Genomic DNA, 26,735 nt, shown 5'->3' with positions numbered 1-26,735 from the left:
TAATTTAGAAGCCTAACTATTTTTTGGGCTGTATAATTATCATATGATTAAATATATATATAGAGAGAAAAAAATAGTTCTTTAACAATAAGCCTTAATCTATCCTGATTTTTATTTATTCCAGCGTTGCAGACAGCGAGAAGAAGCTCATTTACCTTTACTGAGAGCTGGTGTTACTTTTGAGGAACCTCTCCAATAGCTCTAGCTTCCCGAATGAGAAGAAACAACTCAGTAACTTCTGCTAAGACTTTTTAATTATCTTTTAGAAGTATTCTTCAATATTTTAACGTAGCTAAAGAAGAAAAATAAACTTGTATTACCTTTGAGAAACCTCTCGGACGTGGTCGCAGCTTCCCGAAGCCCAGCTCGGAGCTGCCCCCTGCGCAGCCCCTCGCGGCCCCTCTGGGCGCCGCCATGTGCTGGAGCTGAGCGCGCTGCTCCTCAGGCGGAGCTCGGCGGTGCCTCCTGCTGGCTGCCACCGTTCTTTAGCGGGCGGTGTTGGGGGGCTCTGCTGCTGCTGAGGTAAGGGCTGGGCTGTGTCAGGGTTGGGGTGCTGGAGAAGGCGGTGCTGTTGCTGTCCGGGCCTTCGTCTAGGTCGCCCCAGCGTTGGTCTTCTGTTACCTTGAGGCAGCCGCGTGCTGTGGTCGCCATTTTGTGCAGGGGTCCCGTGCTTTTATTAACTGGAGTTATCGAGGAGAGGGCTTAGGTTTACAGCTCTAGAGGGGTTATAGCTGGGGAGGAGGTGTTAATAGAGGAGATAGCACTATAAACCACTATTTAATTTAAGGTACCTTCTGAGCTATCCCTGAAAGCTGTGTGACTAAAGGTTGGGCCAAGATGCAGAGCAGTCACTTTCTGCGGTCACACACGGTGTTTTCTGAGGTAGGTGGGGAGTTTTCTCTGCTGCTGAGGTAAGTTCCGATGCTCTTTGTTTTGGATGATGGAATGGGGTTTAATTAGCATTATTTACTATACCTTGAGTTTTTTTGGGGGGAGCAACGTAACAAGGAGCGGTGGCCTAAACACTATAACTTAAGGGCATTTTAGTTGGTATTTTCTGCCTCTTAACCTTTTCCTGTTACAGTATTTGATGTTTTTTCAATTTTAGTGGGTACCATAGTAGTGTAATTCTTCACACCTGACTTTGTAAAAAATTGTCATAATGTAGAAGTAACTATTTATTTTCCCCATACAAAAAGTTACAGTGATTAAGAGCTTCTCTTTCTTTTATTTTTCTTCAGGTTTAGGCCTTTAGGTTGTACTTGGATCAGAATTTCCAAGCTTCTGTTGGATTATGAAGAACTGCAGGTGACAATGCTGTAGTTACCTGGCTAAAAGGGTCTGGAACTTGCAGTGTGTTTTAGCCAGCCTCTTCAGTGAAAGGTGGGCCAAAGGGAAGAAATAAAACATTAAAATAATCATAATTTAAATCAAACTAGTAACAGGAATGTTTTTCCTTAGCACTATACTTAGCCTCTTTGTGTGGATTAGACAGTCTTCTGAGGTGCCTTTATTAAATGTAGGTTGACTAACAGCAGTTGCTGCCACATGATTTGAATACATTTCAGTGTCATTCAAATTAGAACACTTATATTTTTCCACTTATTGTTGTGTAACTTTTATGCTTTTCATCTATCCAGTTACACAGTATAAAACATATCTATAATTCTCTATTGTACTGACTAGTTAGATGGTCTACACATCTAATTCTTGGTCTTGCAAACTGCTGAGCATGCTAGATTTAATAAACCAAGCATTTTGTTTTACTTGTTTACCTACTATAGTTACATACGCGTATAAATAGTCTGCTAAACTGAAATCACATTACTAGGTAATCCGTGTGTAAACATACCTTTTCAGAAAGCAGTAGATGTTGTTTGTTACTGTTAATTTGTGAACGAGTTACTGAACACTCTTGAGTAGATCAGCTAAGTAATTTTAATATCTTTGTTAATACCAAATGATGTAGTTTTGCTATGGTGAGCAATATGTTTTAAATGAATGTTTGGGAGATCTTTACTCCCTCTGCACTAAAACATATAGCAATCATATCCAGACTTAGGCATCTTTTTATCTTCTAGTTCATGGGTGTTCTGCTTGTGAAATTGATAGTGGTTTCTGCAGTGCAGCTGCATGTTTCTGGCAAGTTCTAATTCTTGCAGTGACAAAACTTGAAAACAACAATGTGTGCTCAGTAATGTTAGCCACATAAGTATTCAAAATACACAAATGATCTAAAACATAATAGAAACGGGGTGAAGGGGGTTGGAGGGAAAAGTCTGCTCTTTTTCTGTGTATTACGTTTTCAAATGTGTGTAATAAGGAGGGCAAAAACCAAGTCTGCAGCAGATGTGTTATCTTAAATGAAATTGTAAATGATTCTCTGTTTTGAATTAGTGAATGACTATAGAATGTGTACATGACTGCCAGGTATCTGAAATGCTTGTTCAGTGCCTAGCAAAGATGATTTTCTACCTTATTATAATACATTTGTGTAACCTAAGGAACTCAATCATTTTCATAAATATCAGTTAATACCTCAAAATACTTTAAGTGGTGGTTGGGTTACCTCCCTTTGAAAAATGTAGTTGTGTTGATTTTGAAGTCCTAGGCATCTAGAGAGTCCTAATGCTGCAGATGCTATGAAAACTGTTTGATTCTATTGGATGAAGCAGAACTGCCTCAAGTTTTGACCTATTCTGTTGTTAAGCCTGTGAGCAGTGTCTGTTATATGATGTACCAATAATGGTGTGAAAATTGCATTTTAAAGCTGCATACAAATAGATGAAACTTTTAAAAAAAAAAAAAAAGGGGGGGGGGAATGACAGTTTTATTGTTACTCTTCATCAGATTATAATGAATATTTTCAGTTTAACATTTAAAGGGAAACATGAATTGAAAAAAATGTTTAACAGACATTTGTTGCATGCTTATGGTATGAGTGAAGGAATTCAGCAAAATATGAGGGAATTTCCTTTTATAATGTCATGTTAGTAGTTAATTCACTCAAATGTGAGAATTAATGGCAACTCAGCTGCAGTCTTAATGGCCTAATCATTAATTTATATGGGAGTTACTCTAATAATAATTAGAGATCTCATTTGTTTTTAATGGGGGAGTGGGGGGGGGGGAGGAGCAGTGAGCATGTTTTCAAAATAATAACCCAAATAATATGCATTAAGTAGAAATTTCAGGGTTTTGCCTGGCAGTAGTGGCTGCTGCTGTCATTTGGAAGTAGTATTTCATTGCTTCAGGTGGCAGATACCTAGCAGCTACTGCCTAGTCAGCCTGGGCTCCGTCAGGATTACCTGTGAGGTTGTCAGTGTAATTTGAGGCTGGGTGTACGTTCTGTGGAGCTGCTGCTCTTTCTAACCCTGTGATTCAGCATAAACAAGTGCTTTGCAAGCTTACCTTGGTTTACTAAGGCATCTGTATTGATGGATCTCTGTAACCTGTTCCTGTTTTTGGGGAAATCTCTTCTTCTATTGAAAAGAGAAATTAAATGAATGTTTTTTCTAAAATTGTCTTGTGAACAATTTATAGCTGCAAGAGCTGCTGCAGTGGCACCTAAGCTGTTTTATGTTTAGTTGCTGATGTTTTCATGTGAGGCACTGGAACAGGCTGCCCAGGGAAGTGGTGGAGTCACCATCCTTGGAAGTCTTCAAAAGACGTTTAGATGTAGAGCTTAGGGATATGGTTTAGTGGAGGGCTGTTAGCGTTAGGTTGGAGGTTGGACTCGATGACCTTGAGGTCTCTTCCAACCTAGAAAATTCTGTGATTCTGTGATTCTGTGATTCTGTGATCTCAAGGAGTGGGGGAGGTATGGTACACGTTGTGTTTTATAATAGGTAACTAACTTACTGTGGAGTTCTAATGTAGCCCATACCTTAATAGGAAATAATCTTTTTTTCAGATCTGGACGTATCTTAGAAGATAGTTGTTTGCAGCAGTCACTCCACTGTGACCAGGAGGTCAGCTGGGTGCCAGTCTTTAAGGTCTTCTGGAGTCTCAGACAAATGTCCCATCTGGCCAGTGTCACAAAGATGAAAGGAAATTGTTATTTCAGAGAAAGGCCTTTACTTGATAGGTAAGTCATAATACTATACCTTATGGCAAAGAAGGATTTCTTGTGTGTTTTACAAGTGTTGATACTGACAGATGTTTATCTGCAGAACGATTGACAAAACATCTTTCTCCAGGAAAAATACTTGCTTACATGCGAGACCAACAAGTTCATTTGCCCTTGGAGGCAAATAAGGAACCAACCTCTTAGACACAGAGCTATTTTTGTCTTCCCCTGAACAGTGCTTATCATGCGTTATGTGTGTTTTTTAAAGAAAAATGCTGTCAGCAGACACAGCCAGCCATTAACCTTAAGTACTTCCTATTTAAAGCTTGCACCTGTAGTCAGCTCATTCAGTTGTGAGGGACAGAGGCCTTAAGTCACTTGCTGATGGCCTGCTCTTGAAATGGCCCGTCAGCGTTTTGTATCCTGCTCTATTTGGAACAGTATGGCTGGGCCTTCCTGTTCATGGTGCTGCAGTGAGTTTTTGCAGTTCAACCATTTCCAAAAATGAGGATAGGAAAAGAGGACTTGCGTGTGAAGGACTAGATTGAGCCAAAGGAGGTAGGAATAGACTTGCAGGTCTCAAGCCTAGTGCCCTTTGCAGAGAGGGGATGGTGCTCCTAATTAACGTGGTATGTTTGCCACTGCTACCTCAGGGTGATGGAAATACCTTCATAGCATAACTGTCTCTTCCAACAAGAGGGTCTGTGTTGTGGCTTTCTGGCCTGCTATGTAAAGCTAGTAGACAATGGAGATGGATTTCTACTGATTATAGCCTCTGTCAGGTGAGAAAGGAAACAGCTAGTGCAGTATCGGTTGAATATTTATAAAGTGGTCAAGTTGAGTTCATAATTATTTAGAAAGATGTGTTTAGAGGTGGATAGCCACATCACAGCTCAGTATCAATCAGTAGGAGAGGTCAGTGGCACAGATGAAAGGGTGAGCAGTTACAATTCTATCTGCGTAAGCCTTTGCCTAATGTTTGAAAATGCTGTTAGGTTCAATTACAGTGATCTATTCAGTTGTTCCCCAGCATTGTTTTACCTTGTGCTAACTACATTCACGGTCTAGACAGACAAGATGTTAACGTTCTGCCAGGACTGCTAAACATTTCCTGCCAACAAATGTTGAATAGATTCAAGTCCATCCGTGCTGGTCTTTTTTGTCTGGTCCAGCACCAGAGCTGGTGTCTACTAGCAGGAAGGAACAGCTAATCATTTGGTGGGAACTGTTATTTACTGCTTCCCTTCTACTTCATTTAAAGTGTGCCCTTGTAAATTTTAGGGGGAGGGAACTCCTTTTGTGATTTAGAGGTGTTTGGTGTATTGTTGGTATTACACATTTTATTTGGTGCAGTTTATGGCATATGAGCAGTGTATGTAGCCAACATGTTTGGTGGCACACTAAATTTTGCATCTACTGGGAGCATCTACTCAATGATTAACAGAGATCTGTTTGTACAGAAATGTTTTTCTCTAAACTGCTCATATGAAATATTCAAAAAGGGACGAAATGGTTTTGTCCTTGCAGATACTGTACCTATGCTTGTAAAATATGAACAAGCCTTTAATCTGCTTGAGAATAGGCATTTCAATAAATTCATTGCACTAGATTTTCAGCCAGTATAACATCGAAGTCCTACCAACTTGGATCAGATCTCCTCATCTTTGCTTAACCTACTTTAAGGTGCCTAGACTTCATTTTCAGGAGAAGTTCCTTCTGAAGTGGACCACTTCAGAGGTACTGATAGCTTGTTTCCAAGGTAATACATGCATGCTCTTAGTTGTTGCTTTATGAAGTGGATGTTATCTTATTTCCATTCACCAGCTACCTTCACTTCTAGGATTACTTTGAAGTCAATGCATGTATGTTGTGGGGTATCAAATTTAGGGCATCCAGAGTGAAGAAACAGCTTGTAGTCTTGCGGTCCTCTGCCTTGTCTGTGTAGGAATTTCTTGCTTTTTCCTGAGGCCCTTTCAGATAGATGGGATGCAGATGCTATGCTCTGACAAAAGGTTAGCAGGATGAATGTCATCTCAAATTGTGTCAAAAATATCTTGTCTGATGTTTATTACGTTGCTGTTGTTAAGCGAGTGAACACACACTGGAAATTGGGTCCTTTGTTGCTATTTAGCATCTCCTACATGTTTAAAAAACAACAACTGGCAGAATGTGGTAGTGTCAGCTTATGACTTGTCAACAATTGGATATTTCTTTGGGGAGCTGTATTCCAAATGTGAATGCTCTGGTTTGTGTTTTGCCTTTGCCACTGGAAGATTTTTGTAGACCTATTTGGCTACACCATCCCTAATTCATCTTGTGATTTGTAGAAACATGATACTCAAACATGCATACATGAAATCATCCTAGATGAATTAAATAAGCATTTTCCCTGTTGCTGGAAAGCGGTGGTAACTATTTTCAGGACAGGAAAAGTTTTTTGTCTTGTGGTATCAGTTTTGCTGAACGGGCTGCAGCCCTGCTGGTCACAGGTAATACAGCCTTTGCCTGGTGGGAAGCTTTTGCTTGGCTGATTCTCTGTGGTGCCTAAACCATATAACAAGGGGTGCAGATTGATTTTGGTTCTTTACAGATATTTATACATAACATGAACAGTGAGTGTGCTTATTGGTTGTTCCAATATTGCACCTTTCCCTGAGGCTGAGGATTTCGCATTAGGAATTGTTGTTGGTGAATGACTTAGAACTTCCCTAACTCTTCAGTGCAGCAGTTGGAGTACCTGTATCATACATTCTCTTCTTCCCCAGTAAAAGTGCATACAATTTATATCAATTGTTCTGAAATAGTGTGAAGCTGACAAACTTGCTGAATGATACAAATGTAAGCAGATGAGCCAATTAAAGCAATTGTGTGATTAGAAATGCATCTGTTATTGTTACCAGTAATTGTGTCCCTGAAACTGCTTGTGTAACTAGGTTTAATTGCATGTATTGAAATAAAAAGGCTGACTATTGCTTATTTTGTGGTACAACTTTATTGCATTTTCAAAGCTTTGACATCCATGTTCCAAAAACTTAAAAGGGATATTAGTAAGAGTTCACCTGATGACTTGAAGCCTTCTATTGTTGTCAACCATTGTGTAAAGGCAGAAGAGTAAATGCAGTCTCTATAGGTCTTTGGAGGAATTTAAAATGTGCATTTGAATGTGCACAGGAATGAAAAGATGCAACCGAGAAAGACACCCTTGTATGTCAGGCACTCATTTGGAGTTCATGATGCTGGTTTTTGAATGGATTTGCACTTTCTCCTGTGCACAAATGGTTTAAACTTTGCTGTAAGTACACGGATCCAGTTCTCTTTTCCTTAGCTGTAGCTTGATAGGAGCTGGAAACAGCTGCAACTAACACACTACTCAGTCTTAGACTGGAGAATGATCATGGCAGATGGTAACTTGAGGACTTGGAGCTGCCACATTCTAGCCTGTTGGTTCAGAGCATAAGCAAACTGCAACTTTATAGAGGCTTAACACTGTCAAACTTGAAAGATTTTTATAGGGCTGAAAAACAAACATACATGACAGATTGAAAATTTCCAGTCTCCACTAAAAAGCAGATTGATATAAAAGCTTTTTGACTGAACAATTGTTTAAAATTTTGACAAATCAGTAGTTTCTCCATTGAGCAAATAAGTTTTCTGCATGGCTTGAAGAAAAGTCTGAAGTCTAATGCAGTCTTGTGGGAAGTGTCACCCAAAATGACACTGGAAAGGGACAAGTAGTTGAATAAATAGGATCTTAAACATGGAAAATGTTGAGTAGCTTTGCCTGTTAGTGCTGACAGTTTTGGCCCGATAGTCAATCTAGCATAGGGAACCTTATGTGGCAAGACTTGGATGCCCATCTCTTGCTGTCGGATGTGATTTGCAAGTCAGCTTGCTTTGCATATGACTTGGATACTGCGGTCACCTGCCTTGGCAAGATTCCTCAGTGTATGTATTGCATCTGCTGACTCCAAAGGGAGTTTCTTAAAGACTAAGCAGCAAGTGAGACTTACATATCATTGTCTTCTTTGTGTAAGGTTCCTGTAGCAACAGAGGTTCACGTAGATGAGATCACTAATCATCTGTAGCTGAGCTCTGAAAAAGCACAAATTGTACAGCTGTACACATAACGTGCTGATTGCAGAAATACACCAGAGAGACCTAGCTCTGGTTCAGACAATGCCTGTGTGGCTAGGTTGAAGTTCAGGGTTAATTTGGAGCTACCTGCAGAGTGGGAGCTAGGGGATTCATGGGAATTGTTTTGGAAGTGGACTTCAAAGAATGCCGGAGAGAAATGGTGACTGTTGAAATGGGGCTGGTAGTGGTGACCTAGGACTAACTGTAACATAGCAGAGGGACACTGGGACTGGAGTTGAAGCTTATTTGTTCTTGGTGATATTTCTTTCTTGCTTTTTCTGTGGGATTAGAAGGGGTAGAGCTAATTATAAGATTAGTGCAGGTATGAGGGTTTAGGTGGAAGATGTGAGTCTGAGCCTCTGTAGTTTCAAATCCTGGTGTTCTTTGTGGGGCAGGGTCCCCCGAGTATTCCCTAGTGACTTTGATATGGAAAGTTCTGGCCTGGGGTATGCCTTCTGATGTTTTAGTATCAGGTCAATTTACACAGGAAAAGCAAAGATAAGCCACAGGGTGAAATAGTTTCTAGCTATTAAATCATGCATTACTGCATTTTATTTCTGATGCTGTATTTTTATTTATCTTCAATTTGCAGTTTATTCTGTGGGTATGTTTATACATTGTCATAAAAGTCATTGTGCTCAACGATCTATGTGCAAAGCAGAATGTAAATGGTTTGCTTACTAACATCAAAGTCCAAAGAAAAATTCAGGTTATTAGATTTCTTGGTATAGAGTTCTGTCTGCATATTCTTACATGCTTATCCTTCTGTTGCTAAAGGCACAGACAAGAAAGTTTTCCACCTAAAATCCTTTTTAATGTTAAATAGGGTAAACTTATAAGACAGTAAAATTCAGGAGGCTTTTCTAACGTTTTAAATTGTTGTCAGCAAGGTTCAGTCCCTTCTGTAGCTCACTTGTTGACTGCTTTGTCTGCATTGTGTACAATGGCTTAAGCAATACTTTGATGCAGCAGTGTTGTGAAATAACTAGTTGATGCTACAGCACGGGTTTAATTTCATGTCATCTTGTGTAGCTTGTACTGTTAATGTGCTAGGATTGCTTGGAATGGCACCTCAGCATTTGGGTTTGTATACTGTTCAGGGTTCAAGATCCAAAGAATCTAGGGATCAAATTGGTTCAGACTTGCTTAGTGGGCACTTGTGATACTGGCAGGCTTATTATCAAGAGGTTCTATTGTCAGAGAACATACCTTTGCATAGTTCCTGTTTCTGATCACAGCACATGCACTGTTTCCTCAGAGCAAATGAAGGTAACTCTGCTGGAGAGTGCAGGGAGTATATTCTTTGTACCTTCTCTGAAGTCTTTGGCAGCATCCTTCTAGTGCAGGTGGGAAGCTTTAGCAGAGGCAGTTCAATAGCTTAAAATGCTAAGAACTAACAGGCTGTTCCTGAAATTGCTGTTAAGGACTGAAAACTGAATGCAGATCTCATGCCTAACATTGTCCAGTGAACTAATAAAAGTAGCTAGATTTGTGAGAGGTGTGAAAATTTAAAAATGCTTCCTGTAACCTGTAGTGTAAACTCGTAATTTTTTGTTTTGTGCTTACAAATAGCTATAAAAAGTCTTACTCCTCTCCTTTCTGTCATGGGCATTTTCCATGACAAAATGGCAAATACAGTCAAAATATCAATTTTCATATTAAGTTGTACCCTGAGAGCTGCTCTAACTAAAAGTCACTCAGTTGTCTGTAGCTGTCACTTTAACAGTTCAGAATGCATGTCAGTGAAGTCGATTTTACCTCTGTCTTCTGTAGCACCTGATGGGAAGAGTGGATGCGTTTGTGGGTTAGAGGAATACGAAGTCAGAAATACTTGGCTTCCTCGGTTTCATGCTGCAAGTATGCTTCAAGTCAGATGTGGCTGCGCTCTGAAAAAAATTTAGCTCTTTGCTTAAATCTGTTCAATGCCTGGCACATGCAATGAACATGTGGTGTAGAATCAGAGATGCAGCCAACTGGGCGGTGCTCATCCCAGCTCTGAGGGCATTAGTGCTTTGTGTTGGCTGGGAAGGGATCTGCTGACGGGGAGCTGGAAGCTGCTGCTGTGGGGCATCAAGGCTGGGACCTGTAAGGGGGAGGTTGTGCTGACACCATTACTTTAACTCAGGCCATGTTGCCTTGAGTAACTGGGGATACAAACTCTAGTCAGTCTGTAACAGACCCCCTTTATGGCCTTTGCCCTTTGCTGTCTTGCAGTATGAGTCCTTTTTGTTGAGTGTATTAAGGCCTATGGGAGCTGGCGTGGCTAATAGTGAGATCCCATTCAGTACTCGTACCTAAAATGAGCTCCTGAAGATGGCTCCATGCCAAAAGAATTCTGCAACCTGTCTTTGCAGAGATGTTTTTGCTGCCTTTACAAAGTTCGGCTTGTTGTTTGCTGGCAGCAGCTGTACATGTGATGCTGGCAGGCTTATTTGCTGGTGTGAGGTGTGAGAGGTGCTCCTGGTATGGGTGAGAGAAGACCGTCAAGCCATACTGTCAATGTCACCTTGGTTTCTGCCAATGTGTATGATAACAACATAACACCTAACAAGCAAAGCACTGTGTCTACAATACTATATTATATATAGAATATATATATATATAGAGAGAATATATATATAGAATATACTATCACAAGGACCTCCTGACTTCTGGGATCAGTCGACAGGCTGAGCCTCTCTTTCCCCCCTGCACTGGGATGCCTTGGGGTTGGATTTGAACACTTGGTTATACTGGGTGTCTGCAGAAACTCAGAAATCTCTATAGAGTCTTTGTGCCTTTTAACACGTTAATAGCCAGGAATCCTTGTTGCAATTAAAAGATCAGGCCTGTGGGTCAATACTGCCCCCTCCCCCATCATTTAGATGTGTTGGGGGTTGCAGATTAGCTGGTTCTATGAAGAAAAGCTAGTGTCTGAGAACTTAATTCTTAACCAGTTTTAGAAATGTACTGCATAGCCTTGGGAGCTTGCAATGAGATACTGTGCTGCAAGCAAGTATGGGTTGTGTGAATGGCCATGGTGTTAAAAGGGTGCTAGAACTTGGACTAATATTTTGCCAGCAATCAAAATGAATTCCTTCTAGGTCTGGTGGATTTGTTGTTAGACAAATGCAAAGCTTTTAACTTCTGATGCTTTTCAGATTCTCCCATTTTGGCTGAGAGTGAGATATCTCACAGGCTTAATGATGGATGAATTCATTTCACTTTGAAGTAGCTTTTTGGTTTCAAAACCATAATGTTCAAAAGTCTTGAATTTTTGTTCTTGCAAATCCAGGTTGGTCTTATCAGAGGATAAACCATAGTGATTGGTATTGGAGTATGTTGGATGTAATTATTTATTAAAGCAGCCTAAATTGAGTTAGTCTAAGAAAGTATCTGTTCAATGCAGTCCTAACCTCTGATCTCTACTTAGGTGTGAGTGAAAAATTAAGTTCAGTGAATTTAATTCATCTCCTTATACTTCAGGGAGTTTATTTTGGATATTCTTTGGAGAGGTAACCAGAGAAAGTGGTTCTGAAAGAAATAGCTGCCACAAAATGGGAGCAAGAAGTTGGGCTTAGCTCTCAGAAGACAGAAAAGCTTAGCCTTTGTATTAGTTCAAGGAAAAGGTTGAAGATTTGGTAGACAGTATTTTATCTGAATTGGTTCTCTCAACCTAGCTATAAATCAAGGCATGAGTAGTGTACTAGTGAGTATAAAATACTGAGATATAAATCAAGACTTGAACACTACCTGTGAGTATAAAACACTTGATGTACAAGTCAAGGCTCAAACTGTCTGTATGAAAAGCTTGGAGAGACAAATGGTAGTGCCTGAACAAAGGCTGTTCGGAATATAAACCACTAGGGCTATGTGTCTCATTTCTACATTAGTTCTTGAACACATGTACATCATAGTTGCCAACTCAAAGTGAAATACTCCTCTCTCATACCTGCCTGCTGAGATGGCAAACACTCCAGAAATTATTTCCTGCATGCAGTCTCATTTATAAATGAATTTCTCAGTGTGTACTTTGCATGGAAGAAGAAGAATGTTCTTTTGATACCAGGGCAGCTTGTATATTTTTGGTGTCAAATACAATGAGCATACTTCTTGTGTAAACATGTATTACGTTTTTAAAGGAAAGGGTCTGCTTTTCATCTACTTTCAAGGTGACAAGTTTTCAGCTGGGGAATGTGTTGACCTAGGCTTTCTAAAAAAAAAAAAAAAATCTGTGTCAAGTTGGGGATTGCCAACTTGGTTGTCAAGCAGTTTTCTTGGGCTAATAGTTCTTTTAACTTGTCTTTCTGTGAGAGGCATTGTTTGCCTATTCTGCTGAAGAATACTGATTACAGATTTTATTTTTGGACCCCCCTTAACCAGAATAAGTTAACTGCTTGTAAGGACCCAAATCTAATTAGTATGGCATTACAAATTCTAGGCAGAATATGAATGTGTAGGGTCACAGAACAAATTTAAACATCCCTTAATTACTTGGCTTGTTTCATGGCCTTGTGATTGAGGAGTTGTTAAAGTTGTCAGTCTCCTTTCAGGTACCTGAAGAGTCAGTAGAGGAAGGCATCATAATTTGTCTGTTTTTAATTCAGTTTTTCCTTTCCTGATCTAAGTTCCCACCTTTTTTCCTTTATTCTGTTAATCTCAGTGGTGACCTTGTGCTGAGCAAGTAAATGTCAATCATAATTGGTTTCCCACTTCGTATCACAGATGTGATCAAGTTCTTTTTAGAAAATCTCGTTCGTAAGAGTATGTCTTATAGCTACACTGAATTGCTTATGCATAGTGGGTATAACTTCATACCCTTTAGTTACTCCACCTCTCCTGTTGCATATTTCTAAGTTGCAGGCATCCTACTGCTTGTTTGCATTAGTACTTCTCTGACAGTGAGGGTATGGCCTGAAGCACAGAGGTCACACTTGCAGACCATTTGGTGTAAACCCAGTGTTTGTGCAACAGCTTTACATGTGGCTTTATGCTAAACAGTGATGACAGTTCAATCAGGATCGTATATTTGTATATGCTGTAGGTACTGCTGAATTAAAATGCCTCAAATAGGGAATAGAAACAAAGGTTGCAGCTAAGACTTAGACATATTTTAGCCTATGAGTTTTTACAGATTATTCATCAATGAACTCAGGGTATTTGTGAGGTACCTTACAAAGAAAATGCTTGGCTCTGTCAATGGGGTTGAAAATATGCACTGTCAGAAATGAAGCTCTTCAGTTCCTCCTGGTTGTATGATGTGTCCTCAGATGTGAAAACTTAAGTAACAGCTTTTAGAATGAGGTGTCCAAATACTCCCCTGCAACGAGGTGGACACTGGACTTGTATTTCACTACAGGAGGAAGCATCTTTCAGTGAGCAATTGAACTTAGAGGCAATTAATCATCAAGACGGCTGTTTAGATTAATTTGGGTACTAAGGAAAGAGCTTATCTGAAGAGGGCTGAGTAAGTGAGTGTTGAAGGCTCAGCAGGAGGATGGAAGGGAAAATTCTTGAAGGGTTAACAGACCACTGTGCAGATTGGTGGTAGTCTAGAATCCCAAGGGTGATATTCTCTTGGTCACCACTGAGATGCAGACAATGGACTTCTTCATAAAAGGAGTAAAGTTCCTGAAGTTAAAAGAACTGATTGCTCTGCTTTGAAAAGGACAGCTACAGAAGTGCTTGTCTTCTTGCACTTTTCTCAGAGACACAGTTATAGAAGCAGTAGTATGTCAACTGCTGTTAAAAACCTGAGAAAAAGAAGCTCTGAAATGAGAAAGTACACCTCTTACTTGTAGATTGCTCAGAGCTGGAACTTCTGTGGTACTTTTGGAAATGCAGTTAATTAGTCTGCCAGGATCTGGCTTATTTTATGTTGTGAAGTAGACTGCTACTTTAGCCATTGCTAAAGCGGATGTTTTTTGATTTTAATTTATTTTTTCTGGTTCACTGCAAGTAAATGAATTGTCACTGTTTTCAGCAAGTATAGTATCATTCATTTTTCTGCTTTGGTTTCAGGCTTAGAATATTACAAAATTACATAGAGCATCTGAACTCCACTGCTAGCTTGGTTCAATTCCTGGAGACAAAATTTAGTCTTCCCCTAGGACTTGCACCTGATGGCTCACCTGCTGACATCCTTATGATGGCACACATTTTCCTTGTTCTGGGTTTTACTTGCCTTGTCAGCAGGTTCCATGAAAATTAGTTAAAGTTCATGCATACGAATTAACAGCTGTCTCTAAACATAAGTGTAGGTTTTTCCTGTTTGAATATCTGAATCAACTCTTCTTTATTCCCATTGGGCTTAGAGTATCCAAATTTGAGTCAGCTGGCTAAGCCTATGCTAATATCCTCTTGTATACATTGGCTCATGTGAGTTCGTGCTGTATAGGTTAATTCAGATTAGCCCAACTGTTCCAGCCATTGGTGTTCACTACTAGGAAAATCTCATTTAGCTGGCACAGAATAGTTCTATTAGTGCAACTATTCAAGCATGAAATAACCCCCCAGCCCCAGTTTTAAAAATGCAGTGATAAAAAGACCTTCATCAGTTTTTACTTTCAATGTAGCTTTAGGTATGCGAAGGCATCATTAGCTTTATCAACCTTATCCCTCCTCATTTTATGGTTATTCTTAGTTATGTGGTAAAACAGCACTCCTGATAATGTTGTCTAAATACTTTCAGGAGCTGGCATAGGATAATAACTGCATTTTGCTTTTCATTCAACTGTTCAGATGAAGTGTAGGTCTTCCTGAAAACCTAGATCCTAACCCCAAAGCCCCTGTTTTATTTGGAGTCCTTAAATGCCCATCATTGAACTACCAATGCGCAGTTTAGATGCTTTGTAAGTGCAAGGCAAATAAGCTTCAGTAGTTTTTGATGAAATGGCTTCTAACATATTGTTCGTTATCACTTGTGAATATGAATCAGAAAATGAGTTGGCTGAATCTTCCACTGTTGTGGGGGGGAAATATTTGAAATGTCTAGTAAAAGATTAAACATCTTCCATTGCTGTAGCTAGTTGAAATGTGTCAAGGTGCTCTAGATTCAGGGGCTATGTCAACCTTACATGATACAACATGCAAAGTTAAGTGTCTGACTCTGGAAGTTACAAAGCTGCAACTGGAGTGCTATTCTGTCTTTTTTAGTATGCAGCTGGGGCTGTCCTGCTTATCTTTTTGCAAGCACTGCTGAGAATGGTCTCGAAATATGAGCATGTGAGGGGACAACATCTGAATGTCATGCGTTCCTTGCCTTCAGAGGCTATAAAAGAGCAAAGAGTGTATCTGAACAACACTGCCCTCCTTTTATTCCTCAGGTCTCATGTAAACTTCTGAGTTACTCTCTTGAGCTTTCTGCTGCTGCAGGATACCTTTTAAAAAAAAAAAAAAAAAAAAAAGTGGGTTCCTGGTCCTGTCATCCTCCACCCAGAAGGCATATCCTGTCAGATATGTCAGATATAGTCAGAGCTGTTTTTTTTTTTTTTAATGGTAGCTTTCTTCCTTAGTGAATACCAGCTTTTGTGTTGCCAACAAGCTCTGACCTTCACAAAGCTTAGTTAACTGCTCCATAAAGGTGTAGGATCTTTTAGGTAAGGAGCACTTGCAGGATTTAGGTCTCATTGTACTTGGATGACATGATCTAAATATTCTTCTTCTATTGTTCAGCTTTATAACTCAGCCAAAAATGCATGCTGTGTTAAGTAACTATGTTTTTTTATGCCTTTCCTTTTCCTAAGGTAAAAATGGACTGATTGTCCAAACTTTGCAAATAAAATTCATGTATACTTCATGACAAGTTCCATCTGTGCATATAGTATCTGTCTTCAAGTAAAAGCTTGAGCCATATGCATGTAACTGAGGGTGAAATTTTGTCTTTGGGGACTTGTCCTTTACCATTAGGAATCGAACCTTTGTGTACATAGGCTTGGAAAAAGCTGTAGGAGACTTTTTCCATGGGAACAGGGAACTTCTTTTGCTGCCAGTACCGGAAGATGGAAAACTGCAGAGTCTAGGGTTAGAAGTTGAAATAAAGCCGAAGTTTTTGCAACACAATGCAAATGGTGAATAATTTCCATTAAGAGCTGTTGCCTTTAGAGTGCTGAGGCAAATAGAAATTGGCTGTCTGAGATTAGTGTTTTGATGCTTCTGTTAATACAGTCTGTCTTGCAAGGAAGGGAAATAAAGTGTGCATCCACTATTGTATTTGTTCTGCTCAAAATCCCATGGAATCAACTTTGCATCTGCAAAGTAATCATTCCTAAAAAATAATGCGTATTTTTGCAAAAGAACTTTGGCCAAACTCAAAGATTAAAAATATTAAAAATGAAAATTATCATATATTTGGTTTATTTTGCAAGTGCTCACTTTGGCTTTTGGATACAACTGGGTAGATTTTCTTGGAAGGTGTAGCTGGTGTACAGATTTTTACAGTTATTCCAGTCTTCTTTAACAGGGTATCTGAATTGTTCCAAGCCGGGAGAGAAGGTGGCTTAGTGACCTCCCATGTAAAAGCTTTAAAAGTTATTGGCCTTAAGCTTTAAGTTGCAGCAGAAGGAGCTCCCAGACAGGTGCTTTTGCTTCTAGAAGTTTCTGCTGACATGAAGTGAATATAGGGATTCTGTAATGCTATAACTATTTGCAAGAGCGTGTAATCAAAACAAGAGAAGACAGGAAGGAAGGTAAGTGATGTCCTCAAGGTTGCAGAGGTTAGAGTTAAATGTCTGATAGACAAACTCCTGTTCTGTCTGTTCATCAGACGTTCATTAGAATTAGAATTCATTAGGCATAAGTCTGGGGTCTGCAGTTCAGGGTTGCTCTTCAGAAGTTTGAACCCTTATTCTCCCACAGCTGTGGAACAGTTGGCTTCTTCAAAAAGACCCCACTGTTCGCTGACTGTAGTGCCAACAAGCAGGAAAGCAGAAAACGAGCACAACCTTCTCTTGGCTTAAAAGATTTTGCTTTGAGCAAAGGAGGACTTGGGTTCCAGCAAGATAGGCTGGCAAATTAGCCTGAGGATATTAATACGCGTTTTTTTTTTTTTTTTTTTTTTTTTTTTTTTTTAAAAAAAAAAAAAACAAAACAACTTTGCTATAGCAGAACCAACCTGTTAATTTAGCCATTGATTTTGAAGTGATTAACTGGAGGAACTACATGGAGAGAGGTGTATGCATTGGCAGGAAGGAACTTGTATTAGTTGCTGCTTTCAGTGACTGTCTTCAAGCATGGGAACCAGGACTAGTACCACAGGGATGGACTGCAAGTCCAAGTGAGCCCTTATGTGCCTGGATATGTTAAATGCATTAGACCTGTACAGTCAGTTGATTGTCTGGCTGTTTGCCTGAAGCCAAAGATTGATGTTCTTTTAGGCCTGGGTCACTCTGAAGACAAGCTTAATACTTTTATGCTGTTTATTAGGACTGACATGGCTTTAAACATATGCATACACTCCCACCGTTTCATAAAACGCTTCTTTAAAGGACTAAAGCTTTAAACATGCTCACTATAACTAAGCATCAAGTGCTGGAATAATTAAGCTTGAATGATTTCTTTATTTTGATAGTTATAAGCTTTTGTCTGAAGAGGTGAGGCTCTTTCTTCCTGAGCAGAATTAGCTGAATATTAATGTTCTTGATAGTGGTAGGTCACTGACCACCAGCTACTCTCGGATGCTGACTTGAAGTGACCTTTCCCCAAAAGCTCTTATGAAGCACGATAAACAGAGCAAGTGAGAATGACAAACAGAAAAGCTGTATTCCACTCCCCCCACTGACTGACTCTATTCTAGTGTTCTACTTAGACATCAAAGGATTTATCAAGGAAGTGTGCTTTGTTGTTAAACCAGTGGTGTAATGGCTCTGAACTGATAGAGAAGTGATCTCTCTGCTTTTAATAAGTGCAAGTTTGGTTCAGCTGGGCTTTTGCAGCCCTCTATATCTAACCTGTGATTTTTTTTTTTTTTTTTTTTTTGATGTTTGAGTATAAACTACTTGTCTGGAAGCTGTGGGTAGTTTAAAAAGGCCAGAAACTCAGGTGTTTGCTGTAGTTATATACACAGCTCAGCTGCTAACGAATACAGAGACAAGACTTCTGTATGATACAAGAAAAATTGTTCAGTGATTTCTCTCCCTGTGTTTCCCACTCTCTTTCTGACAGAGTGTATTTAGCTTGTTGATGGCAGGTCTTTCCAGTCTGGCACCCACCACTCAAGTCTGGTTCCTTCCATTTTCTGCCGTTCTCCCCCCTGATTTTTCCATTCTTCTGGGTGTGTACATCTAGTCTTTCTGGAGAGTCCAGTGTAATTATCTTGCAGTATTCTGGAATGGTTAATCTCCAGCCTAATTACAGAAATGGCTTTATGGTGGTACGTATGTGTATTGCAGTAAATATGTTGTAAGGTATCTGCATGTGCTCTGTGGAACAACTATGTACACTACTGTTTGATGTGAAGATTAGCACGTTCGAAGATGTGGAAAATAAGTTGTAAAACTCCACCATGTGGGGTGGTACTGGCTCCAACTATACAGAGAATGCTGACCAGCTGGGACATCATGAACGTCACGAAAAAGCTGCAATGATGGCAAGAATCCTGAAGTAATTTGTGAGATTCAAAGCACAGTGTGGTTCCTAATTAAGTATTAAGATTCCATGAGTGCTGCTCAAAGTCCTTTATAATAGCAAAATGCTGTTAATACGAATGATCTCATTTTTGTTTCTGTAGTGAATGTCCCATTGACCTCAATTAAGTCCCAAAAGCAGGAAGCTGGTGACCAAAATGGGCATAGTTTGTATTCCCATCGCACTGAAACTCCTAGCATTTCTGCCAACAGCTGACTGTGCTGATTTCCCAGTACTGTCCTGAATTTACTCTCATGAAAATTATTTCTAAGTGTGTCAGTGTATGACCTAGGTGCAGGACCCTGCAGTTGGTGTTGTTGAAGTCCACGAGGATCAGAGGGGCCCAGCTCTCCAGCCTGTCCAGGTCCCTCTGGATGGCATCCCTTCCCTCCAGTGTGTCAGTGGCACCACAGCTTGGTGTCACCCACAAGCTTGTTGAGGGTACACTCTTTCCCAAGGATTGAAGGGTGTTAAGGAATAACAAAGGACCTAAAACTTGAGAAAATATTTCCATTTGTGTAGTCATACAGAGCAAGAAGGGGAAGCAAGATACTTGTGCCTGTCTTCGGCTTACTGCTGTTCTTCATCGAGTTTGTGTTCGCAGCAATGAGACATTACTGATGAAGCCCAGTTGGCTCACTGGAATTTGGTTATCTCTTCAAATGTTCCTTCTTAAAAAGTAGAAGCAAGTTTCTCTTGAGTACAAATGGAAAACTGTTTAACTCCAGAGGCTTTTTAGCTTGCTTGACTGCCTTTTTAGTATTGCTCTTATGGTGAAGTTTTCAAGGGGGTGATATTCATTGGCTGTGTTAAGCTTCACTCATACTTTTATCAGATTCTTTCAGTGTATCATATGGTCCACTGTTAAATTGAAGACTATCCCATTTGCTTCAATTTGTTTTCCTGAAAATGGCCAGTCTGTAACCAGTAACCTGATGCTGCTTTAGTAAAACAACTTGTGAAAAGGCGCAAGCCAAAAATATCTCAAACCTAAATGCATTGATTTTAAGGGAGATACCTGGGTTCAGTGAACAGCAACTGGAGTTCATGGAAACATGCCTCTTTGAAAGGAGGTCTCATTTCCATATAAATATGATGGCTGGAATGCAATGTGTACTATTTGCAGTAGCGATGTAGTTCACTGAACAAAGCTATTGTTTTTTAATACAGTCATATTTGTTGAAAGTGAAGTATTTTGAGAGATAGAATAAGCATAAAACCAGTGATGTCCTTGCCTTGCTAAACAGAGGAGATTAAAGTCAGCGCTCGAAATGCTGGTTGTGATTTTTTTTTTTTTTGTAAAAGTAATGTTGGGAAATAGTTGCTGAAGTGGCTGGCACCTTGCAAGGAGATGAACCTTGTGATTTGTGAGCTCTCTGGGGCACAGTGGCACATAGTGCGATGGAGTCCTCCATAGCATCGTGGTTAATAACACAGACTTTGAGATGAAGGGAAAGTGAGCAAAATGGATACTCGATCTGTATAAAGGTCATCAACTCAAGTGATTTACAGAGGCTGCTAATAAAATGATAGTGCAGTGCTTGTCAAAGAAGCATGTTGTGACTTGTGTATCTCAATTGAAATTCAGGCCTGCTATCCTAAAGAGACACAGGAGAACTTAAATGCAGGTCTTTTTCTAGGATTGGCGCTATTTTTAGTGATTCATTACAGTATTGAACTGAAGGCAAAATATGATTTTGTGTATGGTTGAGACTTCTATATATCCGAAAATTTTCAGTGCTAAAGTATGGAAACATATTTTTACTAGGCAAAACAAATTTTACTTAACACTTAAGTCTTAGTCCATGTTACAAATAGATTAACTGAAGGAATTCTGTCAAGTTATTTTGGCTTAAAATTGAATGTAGAAGGAATGAGAACTATTTATTATGCATATTGTTATAAGCTGGGTTGCAAGTCTCACACGAAGGCAACAACAGTGAAGTAGAAGACAATTATCTAATGGTGAGCAGCATCTGGAGATTACTCATATTTCTGGAATGGTTCCCAGAAATTAAGAAACTGTGGGACTTCCATTGGGAAGCTTTTGTTAGAAAGCAAAAAGGTGCTTTATTTAAAAGAACTTGAAAGTTTGAGGCTTGTGACTGAGATTTGCTTTTGTTTAACCACTTGTCAATGAATGACAACCCCTACTATGTGGGGGTTCCAAATCTCACAGTAAAGAGATGAAATATCAGTCCATAAAAGACATACAGTATGCTGTATGCTGTTGTAGCTGCCGTGTGGAGGTTTTGTGGTTCTTACTCAGTTGGAATATTACTGAGGGTCCCAACGGCAAGTAGAAATCAGTCTGAGTGGTTTGTTTTCTCTGTTTTTATATTCAAGCAGAACTCCTGTAATCCTAGGAAAACTTTTCCCAAGAAAACAAGGTTCCCTTTGTCTATGTTGCTTACAGACAATTCTGTAACCAGCAGATTTGGCCAAGGGGAAAAAAACTTAAACATTTGTTAAGGATAAATTTAACTTTTATATAACAAAATCTGTGCTACTGAGATCTGAAGGAACTTTGAACCTTGCAGTCTATAATGACTCGACACTGTGGTACTCTTGGGGGCTGCGTTCTGCCCTGCTCCCATTGCTGGCAGTATGGTGTGATTTGTGTGTTCTTTAAAAGTTTGTACTAACAAGTTTATCTGCAAGTTGGAGGATATCAAACAAAACTCGATAGCTCGATAGACTTCTGAAATCAATTATGTTATAGGTGAAGCAAATGTAATACCAACGTGTGTATTTTTCTTAAAGCCAAGAGGTCTGATAAAATCAGTGCCTGTTTGTTTATATATTATATACCCTTGCAGAAAGCAATATCTTTCCTAGTGTTACATTTTCATCAAGAAATATCATTTTTTTTCTTTTTTTTTGGATTCGACTACAATAAAACAGAGAACAAATATTTAGTATTTTCTAATTGCTTTAGTTTTGCATAGATTCTAACATCTAGTGAGTGGGTACATTTATCCACATTACTCTAATTTAACTTAATTGAAAAAGTAGTAAACCAGCCTTATAAGTTATATACCACATGACTTTTCTTTGTCACTTTACTCCAGTCCTCCTTTGAAATTGACCAATGTAATGGGAAGTGAAACTGAAGGCCATCAGATTTACTTGTTTATCCTTTTTGCATAAAAATCTTACCATATAATCTGATTTGCATCAACTGAAAGATGTACTAACTGGTTCTATACCCAAGGAGGTCTGGCAACTTTTCTCCAAATAAGATTACTAAGCTCTGCACTTTGGGGAGAAGCTTTCTGAAAAGGTGATGAAATAGCTTCAGAATTAATCTTCAATATTGTATCCTGTCTCCACCCATTATGACTACATGTCAGTTTTTAAAAGGTGAAGCTTGTGTAGCTCTGGCAATGTATGGTTAGGATAAACTCCAGACAGCTTGACACAACTTCTCCAAAGTTAACTTTTAAGACTTGCAGTTGTCTTAGGAATGCCTTTTGTTTTACCAAAATAACTTATATGTTAAATACATATATATCAGCACAGCAGACAATGTCCTTTAATAATAAAGTCTTCTAAAGTCTGGCAGAACGGCAAAACCTTTGGCATTGTAGAATTCACAAGTACGGTTTTTATGTGACCAGATAGCATACTGAGCCCTGTGCCTCAAACGTCAAATAGAGGGTGGGAGTTGGTGCTCTGAAGTTTGCTCTGTAGATGTGAACTGTATTACTCATTGGAATTGTGTATCTAAATCCTTTGTTCCTATTCACTGTTAAATACCGGAAGCTGTTTGAAATTTTTAAGCAGCAATGAAGGATGTTTGCTATCGGCTGTACATGTTCTGGTCAGAGAGAGCTGGCTTGGTGAGTCAGCCCCAACCGGTGTTGTTGTGTTTGTGGTTGTGCACATGTGCTACCTGCAGGTGCAAAATACTCTGATTATTCGATTACACCAGTATTGTGTCTTGCTCTGTTTTTGATGTGATTTCAGGACTACAAGCAGAGGATTGTTTGCTAGACACTAAATACATGTACCATCAAGATTAGCTTGAGTATCTTAAATAGCCCTATACCACTTTATGTCCTTTTTGAGTTTCAATGTCAAGCTCATATCAGCTTCTAGCAAAAGCCCTTGCTGCATTAGTTTACTTGGCACGAGGACTGAGTGGTTTAACAGGGCACAGTCAGGGCTAGTAGGACTAAAATTAGACTTGCCAGCTGTATTTTCTTTTCTAGGCAGTGAAGAAATCATAGGGTTCCTTCTCTTCTATTTGGGCAGCATGCTCTCTTCTTGTCAGTAGCAACACTACTGAAATGGGGGAAAGTGTATTTTCCAGTGTATCAGAAAGCAGAAGGCTACTTGTCCTGATAAATGCTGTTTCTGTTCTTGGCATATGATGTTTTGTCAGTAATCCTTTGCATGGGGGAGCAAGTGTCTCTGGAGTTCCAGCAGTGATGCACTAATGCAAGGTGAGGTTGTGTTCCACTCAGCCTCACGTGTCAGCCCCTGGATGGAGGGGTCAGGTTACCCCATGGTGGTGAGAGTTGCAGGTACGGCTTGTGTTTGAAGTGCTCTGTAATTAAAATGTGCATAAACCATCCATGCTGACAGATGCACAAAATGTTTTCACTCTGCATGAGGCTCAGCATTCAGAAGTAGTTAAGAATCTGTCTTTATTTTATCACAAATGGTTTCTACTTAGCAATGCAACATTAGGCAGCAAGCTTTGAAGAGGGGTTTGTGTTCAGAACTGTGTCTTGGTACATTTCCATCAGTTTTAAAGGGAGATGCTTTGAAAGAGTGAAACAGAGGTGAAAGCAACATTAACCCAGCTGCTTAAAGGATGTGTCCATATGCTTGGCTGTTGTGCATTAGAAACAAAAAGCCACAATTACAATCAAGTTGGAGAAAAAGAGAGATATTCATAAGCCACTGCAGTGGCCTGCTGATGAGAGCTATTTGATCACATCCCTAAATGCGGACAGAGTATGCCCAGAATTTCCAGATGAATGGCACCTGTGAAGTACCATTTGGAAGAAACCTGTGCTGTAGTCTTCTACAGATGGGGTCAATGCTGAAAGAATGTATGCTGTCCTGATTTAAAATCTTTGTTTCTGCTTGGTGTGAATTCTGGGCTTTGAATCTGATGCAAAGCTTGCCTTCACTAGGTAGAGCCTGGTTGAGGTGCGGTTTGATATTTCATCTCTGATGACAAAGATGGGATAAGGCATTGTCTTCCAGCCAGCTGCTCCTGCATTTTTTGTTTGGTATCCACTTAGTTGGGTCACAGCAGGGTAATGGGGGTTGTGCCGTACAGCAGCTGAGTGAAGCCATGTGGCCTAAGACATCATCACAGATGGGCATGATGGTGCAGCAAGAGTCTGGTAACCTGTAGCAGAGGCCTTTTACCTTGGCTTTCAGGGTGAGTACTGGAACTGTATGTTTACTTGCTTAATAGCAAGCCTGGAATGCAAAAACACAATGCAATGCAGGGATTTGAGAACAGTTGATCTGCTGCTGTTACGCAGAAGGAACTTTTCTATAGGGGGAAACATTCCACCTTCACATTCAGAGAATGATAACAAGGTTTGTTGCTAGGGAAACCATTTAGTATCCATACTCATTTGATACTGTACCTGTGCAAGCAATTGCACAGAATCGTTGTTCCTTTGTTTCGTGAGGCAGAGGCTGACCAGAGACAGAAGCAGTTCCTGGAGGAAGAAGGCATCGTGCCTTTCAGCACTGTTAACTGTACGAGGGCATGTCTCACCACCTTTCCATTTTTGGTTGGAGAGTGCCTTGAACTGCATTTTGATAAGTATCTAAGAATGGAAACCCAAAGGGCATTTAGTACAGGCTTATGTGGAAGTGACATTTCATATGCTGGTTCATTTAGCATTGCTAGTTTAAAGAGCAGAAAGCAAAAAAATCGGGGGGAAAAAAAAAAAAAAAAAAAGGTTGTTACAGGGACTTTTTAGGCTGGGTGTGACCAAAGCTGGACTAGATGATCTTCCAAGGTTCCTTGCAGCCCAAACCATTCTATGATTCTGAGCCACAAATGCCTTCCTTAGCTGTGTTCTATTTACTTGCAGATAATTGGGCATTTGAGGCAGAAGTTTAGTTGCCAGCCTGCAGTAAAATACAATTCCCACTGCTTAATATAGTGCAGGGGCTGTATATGAATTAGAGTCCATCCTTTACTCTTTCACTTTTAATCACTTGTAGAATGCAAATATTTTTTGCATCACTTTAACCTATAGTTGAAAGCCAGTATATGCAAGTTGATCTAAATGTAAGTGATGCAGAATACAGAAACACTGGTTTGTAGTTGGAAAAGCTGTAAAATTAATGGCCTCCTTTTAGCTCACTTAAAGTGGTCCTTATCTTCATTCAGGTTATCCATCAGTGATGTTGAACATATGGACACTGTTTCCGGGCTTCATTGTAGATGTGGAATGTCTGTGAAGAAGCCAGATGTTAGGAAACGGAATAAACTCTACTGCCATATCTCCCTGCTGCTGGTCTATGCAGAGCCAAATTCAGGCATTGGCAAAAATGTAGCACAACTGCTCACGCTGGCAGACTTGAAGTGCTGCTTGAAAAGTCAGAAATCATGTACAGCTAGATGTTTTCTTCAGTGTAGTCTGAGCAGGGTGAAATTTCTGATTATATTGTCATGAAGATGAAGTCAGCTCACCCTCCTCTGTGCCCTCTGGGATGAGGTGCTGGAAAGAAGTTTCTATTCTTGTGTAAGAATGTGTCTGGTTGTAATTACTGAGGCAAGCAGGCCAGGTTAGGTCACAGCTCTGGTTACAGCGTTCACAGTAAATGGAGGGAATAAATTTTACTATTTCTAATATTCCTGTGGGAAGTGCTCAAATGATTCATTTTTAAATAACTCTAGTTTTGCAGTGGGAGCTGAAGGATTAGTGCAAAAATATATCTAAAAATAAGATGTGAGGGAGTCCAACTTGTAGTTTTAATTTTTTTCATTCATTCATTTCATTTCATATCATTCTTAGGTAGGAATTTACAATGAAAAAAATGTTGCACGCAGACATTTCTCCTGTCACTAGGAAAAGAACCTGTTGCGTTCTGTTAGTTTTTGTTTTTGTTTTTTACAACATAAAGAACAATCTTCTTTACTGGGAGGGTGGAAGAGCACTACAACAGGCTGCACAGAGAGGTTGTGCAGTCTCCTTCTCTGGAGATACTCAGAACACACCTGGGTGCCATCCTGCACAAGGTGCTCTAGGTGATCCTGCTCTGCGGGGGGGGGGATCAGACTAGATGATCTTCAGAGGTCCCTTCCAATCTCAGCCATTCTGTGATTAATTATATAGTAATTGCATAATGATACATAGAAATGTTAGAGCAGTTGATGCTTTACACAGAGCATAGTAAGCATTCGTTGCTATTAAGCCAATTTCTGTTGCTTTCTTCAAGTGTCCACGGGGTTCACAGTTGCTGGCAGTCTCCACAGTGTGCTCTTGCCATATAATTTCATGCTCACATTCTTCATATGTCTGTGGTAATAAGGACAAATTAGTGATGAAATCCAGGCTGATATCCTGATTATCTACCTTTTCCCTTCTTTAGCACTTTGAAAGCTAGGCTATGGTGAGAAAAACGTAGTGAGACACAATCACGGGCTACTAGGGAATGAGTCAAGACCGAGTTTTTAGTAAACCCAAGTGATTTTTAATTTCATGCTCCCATGAAGCTGCATAACTTAATTGCTACAGATTCATGTGCTTGGAAGTTAAAAGAAAGCTGAGGACATAAGTTATATGTATATGCCCGTGTACATAAATACATACAGGTAGATGCTATAAATATGGTTGTAGCTGGCAAGGTATGGGGCAGAATGTTTTGCTACAGCCTCTTGTTGGAAGGACATAGAAATTACGCAAAGGCTAGTCAGTGCCAGCTTAATTTTGGAGTGCCTATA

At 39.7% G+C, this 26,735-nt stretch overlaps 2 protein-coding genes across 29 annotated transcripts in view; one reads left to right on the top strand and one right to left on the bottom strand.

Annotated features, from left to right (window-relative positions):
- The window catches only part of LOC311441560 (uncharacterized protein), a 72,606-nt gene extending 71,949 nt beyond the window's left edge, over positions 1 to 657 (bottom strand). For 4 of the 6 annotated variants that reach the window (XR_014696046.1, XR_014696047.1, XR_014696048.1 and 1 more), the window contains exons 1-2: positions 312 to 453; positions 156 to 201 (exon numbers count right to left, since the gene is read on the bottom strand). The gene's annotated coding sequence lies outside the window, so the exon portion shown is untranslated. Of the gene's footprint in view, positions 1 to 155; positions 202 to 311 lie in introns of all 6 variants that reach the window. The other 2 variants (XM_084529830.1, XM_084529832.1) reach the window with 2 other exon arrangements.
- OTOS (otospiralin) overlaps positions 1 to 26,735 on the top strand; it is a 455,029-nt gene that overhangs the window by 159 nt on the left and 428,135 nt on the right. For 18 of the 23 annotated variants that reach the window (XR_014696049.1, XR_014696050.1, XR_014696051.1 and 15 more), the window contains exons 1-3: positions 757 to 882; positions 1,242 to 1,383; positions 3,914 to 4,087. The gene's annotated coding sequence lies outside the window, so the exon portion shown is untranslated. Of the gene's footprint in view, positions 1 to 124; positions 523 to 649; positions 912 to 1,241; positions 1,384 to 3,226; positions 3,316 to 3,913; positions 4,088 to 4,172; positions 4,309 to 26,735 lie in introns of those variants that run through there. The other 5 variants (XR_014696069.1, XR_014696072.1, XR_014696070.1 and 2 more) reach the window with 5 other exon arrangements.

This window comes from Aythya ferina (assembly GCF_964211825.1).
Source record: "Aythya ferina genome assembly, chromosome: 9".
NCBI lineage: Eukaryota > Metazoa > Chordata > Aves > Anseriformes > Anatidae > Aythya > Aythya ferina.
The sequence above is the reverse complement of the archived record's forward strand: the minus strand, read 5'-3'. Positions and strand labels throughout refer to the sequence as shown.